The sequence below is a fragment of the Vicugna pacos genome, chromosome 13, assembly GCF_048564905.1.
Source record: "Vicugna pacos chromosome 13, VicPac4, whole genome shotgun sequence".
Lineage (NCBI taxonomy): Eukaryota > Metazoa > Chordata > Mammalia > Artiodactyla > Camelidae > Vicugna > Vicugna pacos.
The window spans coordinates 67,447,006-67,468,771 of record NC_132999.1 but is presented as its reverse complement, the minus strand read 5'-3'; the positions used below and the strand labels follow the sequence as shown (position 1 = coordinate 67,468,771).

The 21,766-nt window shown below is 56.5% G+C and overlaps 1 long non-coding RNA gene across 2 annotated transcripts in view; it reads right to left on the bottom strand.

The window, feature by feature from the left end:
- Positions 1-12,205: 12,205 nt before the first annotated feature.
- LOC140700833 (uncharacterized) overlaps positions 12,206-21,766 on the bottom strand; it is a 10,547-nt gene continuing 986 nt past the window's right edge. Inside the window, exons 2-5 of one of the 2 annotated variants that reach the window (XR_012079568.1) lie at positions 21,309-21,448; positions 21,027-21,222; positions 19,358-20,422; positions 12,206-14,017 (exon numbers count right to left, since the gene is read on the bottom strand). This is a non-coding gene — a long non-coding RNA (uncharacterized lncRNA). Of the gene's footprint in view, positions 14,018-14,144; positions 20,423-21,026; positions 21,223-21,308; positions 21,449-21,766 lie in introns of those variants that run through there. The other variant, XR_012079567.1, reaches the window with a different exon arrangement.

Below are 21,766 nucleotides of genomic sequence, written 5' to 3'. Positions count from 1 at the left end.
GGGGTCTCCCCTCTTCAGCCCCTGCCTCTCTGGAGTAGCGGAGTGATCCAGTTAAAAATACACCCAGTATTGTCACTCTTCTCCTCCTAAATTTCCAATGGCTTCCTATCTCAGCCAGGGAAAAGCCAAGGCCCTGCAAGACCAGACCCCCGACTCTCCACTGACTGATCTGCTTCGCACCCCACCCCACCCCTCACTCGCGCCCTCCGTGCCGTTAAACCCCCCACCCCCCGCCGTCCTCAGCAGTCTTTCCAGATGTGCACGGGCTCACGCTCACATCTGGGTCTCTGGTCCTGGGCCAGCCGCTCACCAGGGACTCTCGGAGCACCCTCTGAAATAACCCAGCCGAATTCCTCTTTCGACCCTCCCTGGTTCATTTTCCCCCAAGGCACTCGTCCTACTGGGACACACCCAGCTATTTGCACATTTGGTGTCTGACTCCCCAGCGTGTGTCGGTTCCACGAGGGCTGGTGCGTCCCAGCGCTCAGAGCGTTACCCCTTACACAGCAGGTGGTCAAATACTGCCGAATCAATGAATGAAACCCAGCGCGCGAGCCTGTGTGAGGCAGTGTTGACGGAAGGGTGGGTAAAACGCGGGCCATGCCTAAAAGAATTTACGTCCAGAGGAGACAGGTGACCGACACGGTAAACGCTCCCACATCTGAAGACACAAAGATAATGGGAACACGGGAGAAACTCTTGGCCCACCCAGCGAAAGGGCCCCCAAAGTAGAGAGCCGCTCAAGTTCCCGACCGCTCTGCAAAGGAGACTGCGCGTCATGGACTACACTTCCCAGAAGGCTCGGTGCCAGTCAGAAAGGGCACGGACGACGCGGGAGGCGCAAGGTATTCTGGGACCTGTAGTCTAAGAGACAGACTCCGCGGGTGCATCCACCTGTGCGCCGAGAGTCTCCACCCGGCTGGTGGAGGGGCCGCAAATATTTATCGAGCATCTGTTTGACCTGGCGCTGTTCGTCGTAAATAACAGACGAAACCCCTGCCCCCGTTCCCTCCCAGGAGTTTGATGAAGCTCCAGGGCCACTTGCTACCCTTCCTATCACTCTTCTTGTGTCAAAGAAATGTACCCACTTCAAGCCCCTTCCTTATGCTTACCCCCTCAGGAGAGCCTCAAGAAACAGGACTCCTGGGGTTTGACGTGCTGGGCCCATATCGTTGGCTGCACCTGGGCCTTCCTTCCTCCAGTACCTGGATAACTGAGGTGCTGCTGCCTCCCACTCTCCTTGCACTCTTGTCCTGTCCCTGGATGCCGTGGGCTCCCGCACACTGCTGCTGACGGCGCGGGTCCCCATACGCCGCCCGCTCCCATGGCACACGCAGCACCGCGGATGCTGGGTTTCCCCAGTCGGAGCTGCGGGTCCTGCGAGCAGGCTCTCAGCGCCACCACCAGGGGGCGCTGCCCGCTCAGAAACGCCGCTGAACCTTCCCGGTACTCGGGGCAGCCCCGTGGAAGGGAGTTTCAAAGAACAGATGTGTGGAAATCAGGGTGAGAAAGGGGAAGCTTTGATGGAAAGGCCAAACGTAAAAGAAATGGCCAGATTCCTAAAGTTTTGGTCTTGTTCTGGACCCCAGATTCACGTTAAAGAGGTTCATGTTCTGGGAGGTCCCTGCCTATAGGTCTGACATCTGCCTCAAGACCCCACTTGTGGCCAACAATATGTGGGACTCTGTCGCAACAGTGTGCAAGTTTGTGGCCATTTGAGGTCATCTGCGAACCAGCCTAGGTCCATAGACCCAGCTTTGTAAGAACAGCAAGGTATAAATAGGGGAGAAGGAGGCTTTGGATTCAGCAAATTCTTGCCCCAGTAAGAAGCTACATGTCCCTGACCAAGTTACCGAGTCTCTTCGAGGCTATTTTGTGAGGTAACAGTGCCTCCTGGAAGGGTCGCTGGGACCATCAGAAGCAATGATGCCGTTCCCACCGCAGGACCAGGCAGCTTGACCCTCTCACTCCCCCACCCAACAGGTACATTGCTGCCTTCTGAGGCCACTGTTCAACTGAGAACACAAATACATAACATAAACAAGCCAGCCACCACTTCACAGCCACTAGAATGGCTATAATTTTTTTAAAAGGAAAAAAAGCAAGTGCTTGTGAGGATGTGAGAAGTTGGAACCCTCATACGCTGCTGACGGGACTGTGAAGTGGTGCAACCACTGAGGAAAACAGTCTAGTCACCTGAGAGTTAAACATAGAATTGCCATGTGGTCCAGCAGTTCCACTCCTTGGTACATGCCCAAGAAAACTGAAAACGTATGTTCTAACAAAACCTGGCTCACCGATGGTTCGTAGCAACATGAGTCACAGCAGCCAGAAAGGGGAAACAATCCAAATGCCCATCAACTGATGAATGGATAGAAAAATTGTGGTATATCCACACAATGGAATATTATTCAGCCATAAAAGGAATGAACCACTGACACAGGCTACAATGTGGATGAACCTTGAAAACATTCTGCTATGTGAAAGAAGCCAGTCACGAAAGGTCACGTATTGTGCAAGCCCATTTATGAAATGTCTAGAAAAGGCAAATCCATGAGACAGAAAGCAGATTAGTGGTTGCCAGGGATTGGAGGAGAGGGTAACGGGGAATGACTGCTTAATGGGTGCAGTTTTCTTTTTGGGGGGATGAAGATGCTTTGCAACTAAACAATATTGGTTGCACAGTACTATGAATGCACCAAATGCCACCAAATTGTTCCCTTTAACATGGCTAATTTTACATTATATGAATTTCTTCTCAATAAAATAAATAAGCAAACCAAGCCAGCCTCGTGTGCCTGGAGTAGTGGGAGCCCAGCCGTCCTCTGGGCTGCTGCTCTAGGGCCTGGCATATGGTTCCCACCTCCCACCCACAGGCCCTCCTCCATGTCCCTGATGGCACCTTCCTCCACATCACCTGCCCTCACCCAGGCCCTCCGCCCTCCGCCAGGTTCATATCTCTCGTCTCCTGCACTTTATCCACCTGCGATGAGATCCACGACTACCCAAATCCCGAGATCCACACTCTAGTTTTAGTGCCCCAGCAGCAGCCTTTGGGCCTGTTGTTTCTTCTCCTTCACCAGCCTTGACCTGGCCTAGAAGAAGCCCACCTATCAGGCACTCCTGCCATCAGCCTGAGGCTGGATTCCTCCTCCTGTCTAAAGCTGGCTTTTCTCCCTTGGGAGACTCCTCCTGGGTCTTCAACCCCTGCCTCTAAAGCAGACCCTCAGCCTTTAACACACTGAGTCTTCCCCAAATTGAAGAAAGAGGAATCAGCTTTCCATGATTCTAACTTTCCCCTCCACTTTAGTCCTCTCTCTGACACTCCTGGTCAGACCTCTAGAAGAGCAGCTCACACACATGCCTGTTCACTCTGTGCCTCTGACCACATCCCAGCCTCACCAGCCCACGAGACAACTCCAAGGAGCACTCCAGTGCTACCTTCTTGGCTTCTCCATGGCCTTCCTCAGGACTCACAGCTCCCCCCCTCACTAAGGCCACTCCTGCCCCCTCACACTCTCTCAGCAACCTCTCCTCACTCCTTGAATGTGGAGGAGAGTTCTCAGAGCTGTCCTGGACCCCTCATTTTTCAGTCTCCCTGGAGGGGCGGGAAGGCAGGAGGGAGTACTGACTGTTGCCTTGTATTTATCAGGGTGTACAGACGTCCAGGGGCACATGACCCAGAATCTGAGACTCACCTTACTGTCACTGAGGTCCTTTCTTGCTAGACAAAGTTGTGCGGGGATCCCTGGGCGGCTCTCTGCATGACTTGAGAGAGCCAGGTCCTTCCACCTGGGATAGGTCCACCCCTGCTCCAGGATTAAGACTGAGACCCAAGGAGAGACCCTTAGGAAGGTGCCAGAAACTCAGCCACCACTCCCTCCTCACCCCAGCCATTCCTCACCTAAAATGCACAGAGGCCGGGAAGATAGTAGGATCAACCTGTATGCCCTGCAGCACCCTATACTGCAGGAGAGAGAGAGGACTCCTGGGTGTCAGCTGGCATCTCTGTTACAAACTGCAGGCAGCATCTGCCCTCAGATCTCTCCTCTTAGCTACAGACAGAAGGCTCAGTGCCTCCTGAGTCTGCAGCCATCTCCCCATTAAAATGCTCACTCTACAGTTCTCTGTGCCTGGACACCCAGCCTGAAGTCTTGGGGAGCACGGGTTACATGGGCCACCATGTGAAGGAGCTGGGCCACAGAACAACTCCAGGCAGCCCTGCTTGGTGGCGTCCCGTCTTCCCCGCCTTATGTGAAATCAAAGGTAAATCTCGAGATTTTTCTGTCATTCTCCAGTAATTGAAGTCTTTTGTTCCTTAAAGTCATTTTTAAAAGTCTCATTTCGGTGATTAGAATGCCCAGTCCCGTGTGAGTATTTGAGCTAGCCTCTGCAGTGGCAGAAGGGCCTTGGTTCCCTGTGCATTTCCTCAGCCCTTGGAGGGCCAAGGACGAGAGAGGCAAGGCTTGGGGGTGGGGGTCTTACCTGATTAAAACAATCGAAACCCTGGGCTTCTCTGGGCTTAGTGAGTGAGTGGAGCTGACACTGCCTCTCACCCCACCCCCACCACTAGGGATCATTACCTGCTGACCTTCACCCTGAGCCCCTGGAGTCCCGTGGTCTGCCTATCCGTGGGCCACGTCACCTCTGGCACAGCCCACTTGGGAAACCAAGAAGCCCCCGGTTCAGCTCTCTTCCTTGGATGTTAAAGAACTCTCAAACACACCCTCCATCCTGACCAGCAATGGGAGTGCAGACCCTCCCCAGGGAGGAGAGCACCCGGAATCCCTGCACGCACTGCCCACCAAGCTCAGTCTTGCCCTAGGGTTTCCCAGGGGTCTTCTTTCCACCTGCAGGGGCCTCTCTCTGGCCAAGTCTTAGCTCATGGTCAACATTCAAGAAGACATCCAGTCAAAAACCACCATGGACGCACTTACCCTGTTACAACCACTCTTTCTTAATCCTCCGCATATGACTGTCTAGTGTTTTCTTATTTGTTAATTAGTCTAGTTGTTCATCCTCCGGCCCACCTCCAAGTGGGATACAAGCCCCAGGCAGCAGGGCCTGCCCAGCACCAAGCAGAGCTCTGCACACAGCGGATGCCCAATAAAGGCTGCTCAGCAGGACAGGAGGCTGTCACAGCTGCCTGGCAGCAGGTGTAGGACAAAAAGGGATGCAGACGGGAGTGCAAGAGAGAGCGGGGCACTGGAAGCGAGTGTGGCTTACAACCTGGGCTGCAGGGAGGGGTGGGGTGGAGTCCTGGCAACACCAGACAAAGCAGTTTCCTGGCCTGCAAGGACAGGAGCTGGAGTGTGAAGGTTACAGAGCAAGGGAGACAGCTAGTCCCCGCAGACATTCTTCAGAAGGTTGGCTGAAGCAGAGAAGAGACAAGGTGTGGCTGAAAGGAAAGGTTTGTGTGTTGCAATGCTGGCGTGAGGCTGCGGGGCTGGAGGGAACCAGCTACGAAGGAAGAAGAATCTGAAGATACAGCGTGGGCGGAGGAGGGAAGGTACAGGTGGGGATGGAGGGAGTACTAGTCCTGAAGCAGGAGGCAGGACCCTGCTCAGTCCTTCTTGGGGCATGTGGCCAAGTCCTTCGCCTCTCTGGGCCTCCAGTCCTCATCTGTACCCTGGGGCAGCACAGAGATTGTTAGCTTCAGGACTTGCACGAACAGCACAGTGCCTGGCACACTAATAATACAGAGAAATGGTCATTGTTTTTGGTATGTCATTATTGTCATCCCCGTGATGTTGAGACGAAGGGCAGAAGGGCAGAGATATGTGCTTGCAGAGAATCTGGTGGGTGGGTGGGTGTGGGGCCGAGGCGGGGCAGCGTGGATGGAGTGTGGGACTGAGGTAAGGAGGGGTGGTTTCCTCAGTGACCAGGGAGGACCCAGCCGCAAGTCGGTACCTGCAGCTCCTGGGGCTGCCCACCGGGTTCTCTGCCTGGGCCCTGTAAGCAGAACCGAGGACACCCAGGCTCTGCGGTCCAAACTCAACGCCAGATCGCCCTGGCTGGGCGCCAGCGTCCAGCTGAGTCGCCTGGCACCTGCGCGCCAGGCAAGAAGGCCGGGGACGGAAGGGTTAAGCCGCGCGGTTGGCGTGGCGGGTGGGGGCGGGTGGAGGGAGCCGCCGGCGCGTCGCCGCGATTGGCTCGGGCTCAGGACCCGGGGGCAGCTGCGGGCCGACTGCCGCCCAGACTTCCCGGACGGACGAGCCTGGCGCCTCCGCTACGCCGCCGGCGGCGGCCTCCGGGGACTCGCCGCCGGCTGCCTGGGGACACCTCTGCTCCCGCGCCCGCCCCTCACCCCCACCGCCCGCCCGCAGTCCTCTGCCCCCACCCCCGACTAGGGGGCAGCGGGGAATGTTTCTCTCGGGGCTTGTCAACCGCAGTGACAGCGTTGCTGCCAGCGCCTCCCATGCATGTCGTGCGTTAGGGACCGTGCCCACCAGCCAGGCAGCGCCTCTGCCCCGCTGCAGGGCTGAATCTGTCCGTCCTGATATCCAGCCCTGAGGCAACCTGCCTGTCCCATGGAGCTGGGGGAGGGAGCCGCACTTCAGCTGATGGTTTTGGCTGACCTTACCTGAGGGAGGGCTGGGTTTAGAAGCTCTCACCTGCTCCCTTAACAGACTGGAGTGAACTTGCTCCCTGGGCACCGTGTGCCTGACAGCAACCTCCTGCCCAGCCCTTGGCCACCCCAGTGTGGTCGGGGGCCTTGGTAGTGGATAGGCAGGCCAGTACCCCAACCCACGCCCATTGGCAGCTGTTTAGACTGGAGTCCTAACTGGAGCACCTGGAGGAGGCTCCAGAAAATCTAAAACTGTGGCCTCCAATTGTTGATTAAGTCTCGGTTGTCATTTTGAAAAGCATAGATTCTGCTCTTGCTGATAAGACGAGCGCTGCTGAAACAGGTATCAATTCACCCTGGAAAGGACTGTGGCTATCTTCAGAGAAAAGTTCTCCACTTTCCTTCTAGTCTGAACATTGGAGCAGTACCCCTGCCCCTCTTCATGTGGGACCCCTCTAGACCTCGGCCCTGAGCAGAATTTTGGGAGTACACGTCTGCTTCCTGCTTGGGTTCCTGCGTGGGGCCAGGCCTGGTCTGTGTCCTCTGCCTCATCCACCCGACTCCCACCCTGGCCTTGCCCACCACCCCTCTCTGTGGCTCCTCCCACCTCATCCCCCTCCTAGGATGCCCTCCCTTTATAAAGGGCAGGAATCTCCTTCCAGCCTCCCTCTCCAAGGGGAGGGAGGCAGTGAGGCGATCACCTGCCCCGTTCCCTCATCTATCACCCTGAACTGTGTTTCACGATAAAATTACTCATCCTCAGCCAGTGATAAATGAAATCAGCCCAGAGGCGACCACACTGGGTGGGGGTGGGGATGCCCATTCAGAGTTTCTGGGCCTGGATGAGGGAAACCCAGGTAAACTGTGTCTCTGTGTTAACACACAGCCTGGAGAGGACCAAGTTAGTGAATTTGTGTCCTGAAATGCATTCTTTTTGGTAAAAAGACATGTGTATGTGATTCTGCGTGTGTGTGCATTAACCCAGCCTGTCAGCCCTGCAGAGTGTTGAGGTGGGCTGGGGGCTGAGCCTTGGAGGGAGACAAGTGGGGATTCGGAGTCTGGGCATGGTGGCCAGGTGGGTGCTGAACCAGGCCACAGAGCAGAGAGACTGCATCCCAGGGGAAGCTGCTGGAGAAATCAGAAAAGTGGGGTGAGCCACAAAGCGGGGTGCTAGGGCAGACAGGAGCCAAGCCTGGTACCGACAGAGACAAGCAGAGAGCTCATGGGCTTACAGGCATAATGACCGGGCACGGCACCTCCAGCAGCTTTCAGGTGTCCGATGAGTCCCTGGTCCTCCAAACGGGAGCCTCCAGACCTCTAGGTATCCAGAGGTCAGACAACTCTCAGCACCAGCCCCAGACAGCAAGATGGCCGCCAATGGCTCCTCTGGACCTCCGCTTTCTTCTGCTTTTAGACGACTAAGGAGTTAATTAATAATCAAAGTGATACGCTCAAGAGCAGGCCTTGGCCCAGAGCAGCCGTGGGCCTGTTTGACTAAAGCCCAGAGGTCCAGAGGATGGGGCCTCAAAGCTGCTCTGCCACCTGCCAGCTGTCACCTGTAAAAGGAGGCAAAAAGAGCATCTACCTCATAGGTTGCTCTAAAGGCATCTAAGATTATGCTTGTGAAAGGCTGAGTCATTGTGACACACATTTCCAAGGCCTTCTGAGTGCCAGCTCACCCCAGAACAGAGATGAGACCCCTCTGAGGCTCACAGTTCAGGTAGGAATATTGAATTCCTATGCAAGCCAGGGCCTGGGTCCAAGCACACTCAGAAGACACTTGCAGGGATGTGTGCTCACAAGCTCAAGGGACAATGTACTCATCTGACGGGAGATCCAGGAAGCTTCATGGAGGAAGTGGTGTTTGAAATCAGCATCAAAAGATGTGTCGGATTAGGCTGAGGGAACTGGTGTCAAAGTGCTGTTCTGGAATGTGAGTGGTCCAGCATCTCCTGGGCTGGACCTAGTGTGGGGCGGGGGAAGGCTTTGACTGGTGGGTCTGCCTGCTCAAGGAGGAGGATTGGAGCTTCCTTCTCTGACTCCCACACCAGGTAGGAAGTGAACCGCTCACCTTTGTCCCTGGATATGCAACACGGTGCCTGGCACAGAGGCAGACTCAGTGCTAGTTGACCAAATCAGGAAGAAATGATAACTCTGTGCTTACCCTGCTGGCAACGGAGCCATGGAGTTAATGAGTTGGGAAATGACAGGTCGAAGGCTCCAGGCAGCACAGGAAAGGCCAGCGGAGTAGCAGCAGGAGCCTAGGAAGGCTGTCCAGGTCAAGACCAAGACTCACGTGAATGACACCCTCACTTGCCCTCCACCCTGCTCTGGAACACCCCGTTTCTGACACCACCCGCCCATCCATCTGCAGAGCTGGGAGCCCAGGCCCCAGTCTGCCTGGAGGTCAAACGTCTGCTTCCTTTGGGTATCATACCCCAGACTGCTCCTTTGGTAAGAGGGACAGCCCTAGAGAATTCTCCCTGAGCTCTCCACGTCAGCACCACTCTGTCCTTGGAGCCCCTGGGCAGTGACAGACCAAGATCTGAACCCACCTCTGTTTTGGACAGTGTCTACTCCAAGCCAAAGCAGATGCTGCCAGCCCTACCTATGTCTCATGTGTGGCACTGATTGTGTGTTTATGATCAAGCATGCTGCTCATTCAGCCTACAGAGTGCGTGTCGATGTAGCTAGGCAAAGGCAGGCGTTTTTCAAGATAAAATTTCCTCTCCCGGTGACATCATCCTGTCACTGGGGCCCTGGTGACGAAGACTTCCCCACTGAGGGATGGAACCCTGGTCCAGGGCCCACTGGGCTTTCCCAAGAGTGGACTCAGTCTCCACTTCCAGCTCTTGCTGCTCCAGGCATGGGGTGCCCTTCACAGTTAACGTGCTGGGACCCACTCTCTCCATGTCCTCCTTGCCCCACTAGGAAAGCCACCAGCTGCCCTGGGCGGCAGGGATTGGCCTGAGGGCCTGGAGGTAGAAGTGGCCAACAGAGGCCAGTCTATGACCGTGGAGCCCCCTCTGATGCCTCTTCCCTGGGATGGGGTTCAGGATGTCCCAACCTTTACCAGGCTGCAGTGGATTGGCAAGTGATGGGGCCAAGAGTCTGCTATGCCTCAGGTTGTATGGACCATGGAGTCCAGGCACACTCAGAAAACACCTGCCAAGAGCCTCCTTTATGGCACCTTTATGGTATGGAGCACCTTGTGAACTCATCGGACAGGCGCTCTGCAAGACAGTGCAGCCAGACTTACCCTCCTTCCAGAAATAACTCAAACACCAGATAAAATACAGGAAACAGTGGCCGTTGAGACACATCAGATGTTGAAGGATGGGGAGCCCCGGGAGGCAGGAACAATGGTGGTGAGCCCTGTGACCACCAGACACTGCCTCCAGAGCTTCCAGCTGCAGCACCAGCAGAGGACCCAGGCGGATTCAGGGGTCCCCAGAGGGCAGACACGGAGCTGGGAGTCCCAGGAAGCCCAGGCAGCAAGAGTTTGCAGGACGGAGCACCAGAGAGGAGAGAGCCACAGAGTCTGCAGAGCAGGGATCAGCGTGTGGTGTGAGGAGCGTGCTGGAGGCCGGGAGAGAACCACCGAGAGGATCGGGGAAGTCCGGTCCCGAGCGCACACAGGCCTGTGACAGTGCTCGTTCCAACAGCCAGGCCAGAAGATCTTAAACTGGGGCAGACTACCAAGTGAGTCTTGCCACAGTAAAGTGGGACAAAATTGGCTCAAGACTAAAGGCTGCTCTGGTTCTCCCAGCAAAGCTTAAACGTAAGAACTAAAGGGACCACACTGCTGCCAGGTGACTTCTGACGTCCAGAGCAAAGTGCAAGGATGTTTATGAAAATATACATCTCCCAGTAAAACCCACAGTTCTGGTCACCCAATCAAAAACCACCAGGCCTGCACAGAGACAGGAGAACATGACCCAAAATGAAAAGGAAAACCAATCAGTTGATGCTCACCCAGAAATGATTGGATGAAAGGATGAGCGCACCAGGACACGAAAGCGTTTGCTACAACTGTACCCAGGTGTCAGAGAAGCCAGAGGACAGAATGAATGCATCTGGAGCAAAAATGGAGGCTGCTAAGAAGGAGTCAGTCATGGGAAGAAGGAGGAAAGCCTGGACACGAACAGAGTAAGATCTCTGCACGGTGGGTGTGGGCTCAGGGCCAGACCCTGCGGAGCTGCTCAGCACACACATCCCATCCCACACAGACCTGGGGTGCCTGGCACACAATAGGTGCTCAAAACACATACTTGTGTTTAATTTTTATACCCTTTTTACAGACTGGGGCTCAGAGAGGTGCAAGGTCCTCCCATGGCCACGCTGCCAGCAAGTGGTGGGCACAGCATCCTGGGCATGAAGCCTCAGACACCATGCCGCACACCCCTGACCACCAGGTCTTGCCAACCTGGCAGGTTCAAGGTAGGCTTAGGGTAGCTCCAGTCCCCTAGGAAGCAAGCCAAGACAGGGAGGCACATCAGAGCTTGGGTCCAGCAACGTCAGCTGGCAGGAGATAATGTCAGCACCCAGGCCCTGTCCTGCCACTTCCTCCGTCCAGGACATCTGGAGTCCGGAGACCAACAGCCCAGCTTCCTGCCCTTGCCTCAGCCTCAGCCTCAGCCTTCCCAGCTTGGGGGTGGGAACCCAGACCAAGGGTGCTCATTTCTATCATTCTGTAATTACTGTAATTGCCTTAATCACCACTTGGGCTGGAGCACTCTGGGGTCTGGGGCCTCTGCGTTCAGCCCCACCTCTGCACACCTCAACAGCTCCATCTGGGGGCGCAGATGCCCAGCCCAGGGGCACAGCACATGCGCCCCCCGCCACCCCGACCCAACCCCTCTCTGTTTTGGCTCAGACACTGGACACCTCAGTCAGCACTAACCCCATGTCTAGACTGCTCGATGCATACCTGCCTGACCAGGAGTCTGGTGCTGGACACAGGAAGTCACAGTGGGCCAGGGAGTGAATGCCATGCCTGCAAGGATGCACACTCAGATACAGGTGCTTGCTCTGAGCTCCACCCAGGAAGGCACAGAAACACCTGGAAGAGGTGACCCAAACCCAGACGCTGACTTTTCCTTCCGCCTGGCCAGGGGTTGGGCAGGAGGTGGTGTGTGGGCCCCTGCTGTGTCGATGACGATGACCACTGCCCTTACTGAGCAAATGCCATGGGCCGGGCATGGGGGGCTGCTTCACCACGCTCCAGTGCTCGGGCTTCGCTTGCAGAGAGAGCAGGTCTGAGGCTCAGAGCACGAGAGCTAAAGCCCCACAGCTCCTCCTGCTCAGAGTCAGCCTTGGCACCGAGTCTCCGGGGATCCCGCCACTGAGGGGCTAGAGAAAGGATGATGAGGGCTCCCCCACCAGAGTCTCCACAACAAGCAGCAGCTGGGAGCCAGGCCCAGGCAGGCGGCAAGACGGCTGCCGGCTCCTGCCAGGCCCCTGGCAGCATGAGCGATGGCAGGCTGAGCGATAAGAAACTAATAATTTATGTTTCCAGCTCTCGCAGCCCCGGCGCCGAGGGAAGGCTGGGCCACCGCCTCCTCCTCACTCAAGTGGCCGCAATCCTTTATTGCACAAATTATTAACGACCAGAGAATGAATGACTCTGTAATCAGATCGGGGTTGCCAGCACTTTTCATTTCGTTTATTTGTATAAATTCTGAAGTCAGGGTCTAGCCTGAGCTCAGAAAGCCAGCCTCAAGCTGGCCAGTGCCCAGGCCCCCACCTGGACAGAGCGCACCCCTCCCTCACCCTCACCCTCACCCTCACCCTCACCCAGGACGCCAAGGAGGTACTGAAGACAGAAAGGGTTGGAGGGGGGCGGGGAGATGGGCCTGAGCTGCAAGACCTGAGTGGAAGTGCGCCTCCACAACCTTGTCAGACAGTGGATCCCGGGCCAGGGTCAGAACTCTGAACTTCAGCCGACCTCAGGGCCATCTCCTGCCTGTTCTACAGGGACGTAGAGGTGGGAGAAAGCTCCCTCGTCCCTGAGGAAAACCCTCTGCTCCCTCCCTGTCCTCCTCCTTGTCTGCAGGCACTCACCCCATCGCCATGATGGTCCAGGCCGGCCCTGTGCCCCACTCCATCTGCCTCTCCTGCATACCTCCTGTCCTCTTCCCCTTCTCATGGCAGGCTCACAGGGCTGGTCTCTCCCCTGCCCTCCCTTTTCTTGTCCTGCTGCTGGGCCCAGGGGCGGCGAGGTTTTCTGTGGCAGCACTGAGGAGGGAGCTGCCTGTGGTCCTCTCATGAGCCCACTTCTAATCTCATTGACCTCCGTTATACTACAGCGCATAAATTCAGATTTGGAGAGCTTATGTTCCATCATAAATTGGGCTGGCAGACTTCCGATCAACAAGATAAAGCTGTCTCCTGTGAGGTGGGTGTTTTATTAGTCTTGGCCTCAGTGCTGCAGGCAGTGGGGGTGGGGTAGGGGAGGGAGGTCTCTGCTCTGGAATCCTCCCGTGCTGTTCAGAGGGCTCTCCAGTTGTCATGAGCAGGCCTCAGGTACCTGGGCACCCCCTGGACTCCCACTCCCATGGCACCAGAGTGAACAGCCATTGCTGGGCCCCCAGGCTGGGCACTGGAAGGTCACGATGAAGACACCATGTGTACCCAGGCATGTCTGGGTGTGCCACTCCCTCCGTGGTGGACCTCTGGGAGCCTGGCCAGAGCCAGAGTGGGACCAGGGGTTACAGAGGCAGCTGGACCTGCCTGGGAACGCTGGCGGCCGAGGCACTGGAGGAGGCAGCACTGCGGGAGGGAGCTCAGGCCCCTGCCCCAGAGGTGTGGTGGCCTGGCCCAGCTCTGCTTGCAGATGCAGACACATCCCCACCAGGGTCCCCAGAGACTGACATGGGGAGGCCTTGGCAGCTACTAGGGCCACGCTGGGTCTGCGTTCCTGCTGCCCACCCAGCACTGGGGGATGGTGTCTGCTGCCCTTGCTTGCCCCTCTCTGGAGGCCAGGTCTTTCTTCAAAAACTCAGTCTCTGTCAACATTCCCTTCCCCTGCTCCCCAAACTTCCAGTCCAGCTTCTGGACCAGCCTGCCCGCATCACCTCTCAGTGAAGGCACCCAAATCAGCACCCCCGAGGGGGCTCCACCTGGCCCTCCTGAGCCACCAGCACCCTGTTCCTCAAACACTCTGAATTCAGTCCAGCTGGAGCACCTCAGAGCCTTCACCTGCCCAGGACCATGGCAGCATAAAAGGAAACCTGTGGGACTAGAGTATATGTTGGTGTTTGGGGCGTACAGCAGGGCCCTAACAGGAGAGGAAGGTGGTCCTGGGAGGCTTCCGGGGTGGGGGGTGCTGCTGTGAGTCTTGAAGATGAGCAGGTGGCAGCACGGCCGATGTCACCACCAGGCACAGCAGGCGCAGCTCCTGGACCCCTGGGATTTTAAGGACCACAAAAATACTCACATTTTCACTTCCTTTAAAGACAAAAGGGGAAAAGAATATAATAATAATGAATATTAAACACTGAATCTATTGACACAACATTGTAAAATGACTATAACTCAATAAAAAATGTTAAAAAAGAAAACACTGAATCTAGTATGGACTATATTAGCCTTTAATGGAGGGGAGACAAAAAGACAAAAGATTGTGCACAAGTCGTAATGGGGCCCTGGCTGGCTGCAGAACAATGATACAGGGAGGGGGGCTCCTGGGCATAGGCAACCACTCAGCTGTGCTCAGACACTGAGGGAGGACAGAGACTGAAACCCGGGCCCTGGAGCAGAGGCAGGGCCTAGACGGCAGGCACCCTGGGCTGCTCCCCGGGCAGCCCAGAGAGCAAGACGGCCAGGCGCCGGGCAAGCAGAGGCAGAGTCTGGGGGTGTCACAGAAGTAATGACAAGTGAGAGGGGCCGGGCAGGTCACCCGGAGGGAGTGGATCTAGGAAGAATCACAGATGAGGCTTGCTGCTTGGTTAGGGTTAGGGTAGTCTCTGGGTTAGGGTCAGGGTAGTCTCTGGGTGACGAGAAGCCGAGCAGTGCTAACACAGTAGTGGGAAAGGAGTTCCAGAGACCATGAAGTGGACACATACAGCTAATTTTAGACTCTTTAGTGTCTGGACTGAAGCTAGATTTGTGGGTCATAAATGGCAAAGGAAACCACAGAAGTTCATAAGGAAGAGAAGAGTGCCTGGGGTGGAAGCCACCACTCACCCCTTGACCTGTCCATCCTTCATCCACTCACCCACACAGCCGGCCTATGTCTGAGGGGTGGGCGAGGTAGAGGGTCCTGAAGGAAGGACTGAGAAGTGAGTGAACGGGATGCTAATCTGAGAAGAGGGTCTCAGGGCACATGCCCACAAGTGGGGCTCATCAAACACACAAGTCACCAAGTGAAAGCACTAAGAAAAATCCCAACATGTTGAGGCCAGAGTGGGACAGAACCATGAAACAGAACACGAGCATCAACCAGAAGCTGACAAGTGTGCTGAAGGCCACGTTCCCCCTGGAAGATGGGCTGACCCAGCCCAAGTCCTAGCTTAGCCCTTTCCCAGTTTAGAATCACCTGTCACAGCTCTGAGGCCTCAGGGTCTCAGCGGCCCATGTGTACCCACTGGACTTCAGACACAAAGTTACCCCACTGCTGACATGGGGCAAACTCTCACGTCTCGTCAAGAACACCTGCTTGCACACAGGAGCGTCAGAGGTCAGGCCCCTCCGACCTGGCAGGGAGTAAGGCCCTCACATTTGGAGATGCCTCACTCCTCTATGCAGAGGTGGAAATGCCTCAGACTACCCCTAGTCCTGCCCACTGTCTTTCTCCTCCCACTTCTCAGTGGCCTCCAAGCAGTCTGCCCAGTTCCCCAGTCTGCAGGTGGGAAGCCCCCAGGGCCAACCTGGGACTTCGTTAAAAAGCCCTGGGAAAAGCGTCAGGTCCTGTCCTCAGACAGAGACCTGGAGTTGCTGCCCTCCCCTGGCCATGGTAGGTCTAGTTTGGCCCCTGCACATGGGCTCTGCTCAGCTAGTACCAGGCTGGGCCCATTGCCCCACCCACTTCTGGGGCCAAACCTGGGGAACCATGCATAACCCCAGGGGCTTGTGCATCCTAGGGTCGCCCATTGCGCCCCCACCCCAGACATCAGCACAGAAGACGAGAAGCCTCATGGAAGGCTCAGCAGGCCACGCTCAGAGAGAGCAGCCCAAAGGATGCCACTGACTCAACCTGCCCTGGAGAAATGGGCCCGTTAGCAATGGGCACCCAGAACTTGGCCTTGGATGGGGTCAGGCTAAGTCTATGACCTCAGACAGCCAGCCTGGGCCAGAGATGTGAAGGGAAACAGTAAACTCATTGTCCACCTCAGCTCTCTACTTCTGAAAATCCCTGACAGACAAATCAATGCTGACACGGTGATTGTTGGACCTCCAGGTGCCCTGACAGTGGGATGGTGCATGAGGGAAACTCAGACCATCCGACCTCCTCCTGGTGCAGGCAGATGCAGAGCTGCAATCCTGCTGGGGCACAGGTGGAAGAGATCCTAAAATATACAGCTAACTGTAAAGTGGAACCCCATGAATTCTGCTGAGGTGCAAGTTTCATTAAATAAAGAAAAATGGACAGGAACCCAGAGCAACTGGGGTTTACGTGAGGCTCCTCAATACCCCTGGTCTCACTTATTGGCTTCGAGACACCCTAGACAGCAACTAGAGGGGGTAAGTGGGGTGTGTGCAGAGGCGCGGGGGTCATTCTGTGACCCATGTCTTGCACCCATGTGCATGTTCCCACTGTGTTGTGTGCCCATGAGCAAGTTGCCATTCCCTGTCACGTGCTACGGAAACCCAGGCCACACTGGGGCAAAGGTAAGTGTCCATGTAATGGGCTCTACCTGTGCGCTGGGACCTGCACCTGGGCTGCTGCACCCCCACCGTCTCTGTCAGGCTCTCCAGGGCTGGTTCTAAACAAGGAGCTCATTACCTAGGACAGAGTGGAGGCCGTTTCTAGTAACTGGCTGTTTTTCTTTATTTGGAGATTTCAGTCTGCTTCCCCTGTGCTGAGTTCTGCCCTATAAGGCCCCAGAGAACAAAATGCCTGTGACCTCTCCATGTGCCACACAGATGGCCCTTCATGGGAGGAACATGGGACAGGGCTCAGGAGGTCTCAAGCAGTCACAGCCTGCACTTGGGGTGCAGTATCTCTGAGACCTTTCCACGGGTCTGTGTCTGCTCCTTCACACAGGAGCAGGTGCAAGCCTGGCTGCTCCGGTTGCATGGGACCCACCACGGGGCCCCTGTGCCACCCCCACGTCACCAGCAGGCACCGAAATCTCTGGTGAAGAGGATGTCTGTGGCCAACTTCTTGAAATGCTTCTGCGGATGGGAGGGTATTCAAAGTCCTGCCTGGGCAGAAGCCCAGAGGGCAGGTGCTGGGAGAAGAGGTGAGCAGGGGTGGAGCTGCCCCCTGCTGGGGAGACCAAGCTGGCCTGACGGTGGGCCACACTGGGATGGCCCCATGTACAGTCCTCAAACACTGACACGTGGGTGCATCAGAGAACAGCCCAAGGTCCTGCTTGCAGGGAGCTCATATTCAGCAGGAAGGCTGACATATAAACAGTCACTTCTGGGCCAGTCTGGACTCCTTGTGCAACCTGGGAGCCTCTCAGATCTGGGCCTGAGGGCAGTGACTTCCACCACCCCTCCTCAGCCCTCCCGCAACTGGCACCTCAATGCCAGCTTCTCTCTGCCTCGAGGGTCCCTGCCTGGATGTCCCCTCTTCTTCAACTTCCACCTAGCAGCCTGGCAGAGAGCCCAGAGAGCTCCCTAATACTCACTCCTATAGCCCCAGGGGACCTGATGAGTGCCCTGTGGCTGAGGACAGCACAGCCTGGTGTCTCAAGGAGCCCTGGAGGATTCTATTTCTTCCCTCAGCGTGGCCCTACTCTCGGAGGAGCCCCCAGCTCCTGCACTCTGGGCATGTTTATAGAGGAAGCAGGTGAGGCATGCATGCCTGTCTCATTGTGCTGGCCAGGGCGCTTGCAGCCACACTTCGCCCTGACTGCTCTGCTCCAAGCCAAAGAGGATCCCACATATTTTGAGCTGCTCTCTCATTTTCAGATGGGAAAACCAAGGTCCCAATAAGGGCAGAGAGGGCTGTGTCACCCAGTGGCCGGCCAGGAGAACACAAGTCTCAGGCCACGGCAGGGTCTGCTTTCTCTCCTGCCCACATCAGCCTACCCCAGCACAGCCCAGGCCCCAGGTGGGGCCCTGCACCAAGCAGGCTGCCCTGAGGAGGGCCCGCTCCCTGCCCCCAGTGATGCCAGCAAGCAGCTGTTTCCATGCCTCTTGAGAAGGGACCAGGCCTGCGGAGCCAGCGGTGGCCAATGATCCCACCCGTATCGACAGACAGCAGCGTCCTCTGTGACGGCACCAGCGTATGGTGCACCCCGTGGTGTGTCGGGCACATGCATGTCACTGGGCTCGCATCAGAAAGGTGTGAATATGCCAGCATGTGTCCCGTGGCAGGTGGATATCACGGTACATGTGACTGATAGTGTGTGCTCTGTGGGTGCCCCAAGTCTGAGTACCCAGGCCCTAATTCTTTGCTTCTTTAAATGGCATAAGTTAAAGTCAGTGGACAGACTAACCTCAGAAACACCTTCTTCTTTCCTAAGAGAGAGAGATGGCATGAGCTGCACTCAGCTCATGGCTGGCCAAAGGCAAGGCATGTGTCCCAGCAGGACAGCCCCCCCTGCCCCCTGTGTCTGACCTGGAGACAGGAACAGACATATTCCGCTCTGACCACACTTGCAGAGGTGTCTGAAGGAGCCCCAGCTGATTTGCCACTAACCTCTGACCTCCCAGGTTAACCCTTCCTGGTGGAACAGTGCTGCAAACCAGACCCTCGCACCAGACAAGCTGTCTTGGGCATGACAACTGTATCCATCTGGCACTCACGCTGCAGGCCTGTGTGTCTGTGTGTGTTTTGCCCACAGGTCTTGGTGGTATCTTCCGTCTTGGCTGTTGTGTAAGTTAGCACATACTCTGCATGTTAGTGGCGAGAATGTCAGCATCTGTGCGTGCACCTGTCCTGTGTGAGCAACTTCGGGAGCTGCTGTGCATGCGTATGGGTGTGAGTACGTGTGGGCTATTGTCTGTGGTGTGCTTTTGAGAATGCATGCATCTGTTGGTCACTGTGGGTGCCTGTGTGGGAACATGGATGTCTGTGCTTCCTCCTCACAGCTCAGTGTCAGCTGTGCCCACCTGTGGTGGGGCCCCTGTTATCAGTCCTTGCATACCTTCCTGTGTCTGGGCAGGTCTGGGCCTGCTCTCCCACCCCCTCAGTCACCTGGGTGAGCACAGGAAAACGGAGGGTGAGGGGGCAGGCGTGGCTCTGCACCTGTCCTCTCAGAGACACACTGTTTTCCTCTGCAGCATTCTCTTCTCCCAGCCTCACCTCTGGGTCTCTCTTCCTGGGGTTTCACCACATCTGGTGCTCAATAAATGATTGATTGATGAAGGAATGGGTGAAAAGGGGGCTCTAAGGGGGCGGTCTGGAGAGGGGGCAGGCAGACACTCCATGATGGGAGGGAGGGCTCTGGCAGGGGCGCCAACAGTGAACAGCGCCAGGCAGCGCCAGAGGGGGTGGTCAAGGCTGGCCGAGCCTGGGTTGGGGGCAGCAGGGTCTGCGGGCCGCCCCCGCGCTCCCCGGGGACGTCTCGGGTCACCGTCTGTACCGCAGGCCCGCGCCGCCCCGCGGGTTATTTATGATCCCCTTTCCCTCCCTGGCGGCAGCAGCGGCGCAGGGCCCCGAGCGAGGGGTACCTCGAGCAGCGATGGAGCCGCCGAGGCTCAGCAGGCAGGCGGGGGCGGGACCTCTGCAGAACAGAGGAGGGGCTATGGCCGCCGACCCCACCTGCGTTCTCCGGGAGTGCGGCCAGACCTGAAGGCGAGGCAGGTGATTCTAGCGCCAAAATTCTGTCTCTCTGGCCTCTGGCTCCAGTGTGAGACGTGCAGAGGAATGTGTGGGCCCAGGTGCCAGACCAGGACACAAGCGGACAAGCTGGAGTAAGCGGGAGAGATATGATGTCCAGGTGAGGATGCCTGGTCCCCGCGGTAAAGTGACTCTGAGCCCCGTAGCCCCGTATTTCCAAAGAACGGGGGAAACAAGTGGGGTCGAGGTGAACTGTCCTGATCAGCCAAGGCCCCAGGCAGCCCTTGGAAGAGAGTCTCCTTGGAATCAGGGAGTGGCCTTGGAGGAGAGGGGATCCTGCAGGGAGCTTTGGACACAGTCAGGGTCTTTTCAGGAGGGGTCCCTGGTCCCCCAGAGATGGGTGGAACCAGGTGGTGGCATGGAGGTTAGGCTGGGTGAGCTAGGTCAAACACCACACCTTGTCAGCTGGACACCTCCCCTGAAAGCCAGAGTTGGGACCTCCCATGCCACTCTTTAACTACTGTGGGCCGGTGTGTGATGGAAGAGGCCAGAGGTGAGTAAGGGGTGGTCCTGCAGATGAGTTGGGAGGCCCTCCTCCTCAAGCTCCGAACAGAGGAGAGGCCTGGCCTGACAGCTGCCTGGTATCTTCTCAGAGCTCGAGATATGCTCCACAAGTCTTCCCTCCCCAGACCACAGTATGAAGGTCAGGGGTTAGGAGGTCTGAGGCTCAGTGGACAGATGCAGGCAAACATTAGAAGAGATGGGTGGAGTTGCAGCAGGGGAGGGCTGTGGCCAGACAGCGGGCACACGGGCCCATCCCACCTGGCTTCTGACTGAGCCCTGACAGCCTCTCCACACCCGGCCATGACAACCGATTGACAGGATGGCTCTGCCGTGGGCCCTGGCTCTCAGGCAGGGACAGTCTCCTGCATCCATTAGACATGGAAGCATCACACCTGAAAGCAAGACATGGGCCACAAAGGGTGGGTGTAGGGGGCAACTCCCGAGCTACCACTCCTGCGGTCAGATATGCACAGGTGTCCAGGCTAAAGAGAGAGCAACGGGGCCGAGGGTGGTAAAGTAAAGGGGGAGCTACTGACATTCACACCCACATTCTCACTTGGCCCCTTAAACCCCCACAGACCGATGTACAAGGAATAGAGGGGCAGAGGTTTGCAGACACATTCCTGGTCTGAGCCCGGACTTCGCTCCCCAGGTTGGTCTTGGAGCTGGCAGGTACCTTAGCTGAAGACGAGGTAGGCAGCAAAGGGAAGGAGAGTGTTCCCCAACGATCAGCAACATTCCCAGCTGGTGCTGGCGTGTGGTAGGAGGTGGGTGGGGTAGAGTGTGCCCTCTCTCCCAGCCCCTCCCTTGCAGAAGGTGCAAACAGCCCTGTCATCCTACTCAGCCCCTAGAGCCTGGCCAGGAAGATGCCCACATGAGTGCCCTGCCAGGGGCACCTCAGAAGGGCAGGGGCAGAGGTCTGGGAACTGGGTTGGGATCTGAGGCTACTTTCTATCTGGTCCAAAATGACACACTAGAGACAGGTAAGGCTCTTACCAGCTATTATCAATGCTACCAAGTTTCTCGTTTCTCTTCCTAATTATCCCACTGCAAGCTGACATGCCAACGTGCAAGGAGGTATGGGTTGATCACCAGGGGACAGGCCACCCTCATTCCAGGCCTAAGCCTAAGTTGACCTGCTCCCCTAAGTCAGAGAGGTGTACGTGGATGCAGAGGTCCCTCTTCTCCAGACCTGCACATGGTAGGGAACAGAAATATGCTCAAGTGCACAATCCCACATGCAGCTGCCCCTCCTCCCCCCACACCCCCCACCCTCACCGAGATTGGGTCTAGCCCACTTTCTTGTCCCACATCGTGGCTCAGATACTGTCTGTCCTGGAGTCAGATTGCCTGAATTTGAAACAGCTGTGTGACATCAGAACAGTTTCCTTGACCTCTTTGTTTCTCACCTTCTTTGTCTATAAAATGGGGATAATAAGGGAAAACTCATATTGGGGTGATCAAGTGAATTAAGGTGTATGAAGTGCATGGTAAGTTGGCAATAATCGATGGAATTGTTATGTTGTTAGTCACAGACCAGGAACCCTCACCAATACATTTGCTGAGGCCAGCCACCACAAACCCACAGCCTCACACCCTGTAGACGCAGAGGAGACCACCCACGCCCTCCCCACTGATACCCACCACCTACCCAGAGCTGCTGGCTCACACACACCCGCCAGGCAAGCTGTTCGATTCCATCCCAGATCAACTCCTTAGCCAGGAGCCCGCCCCCA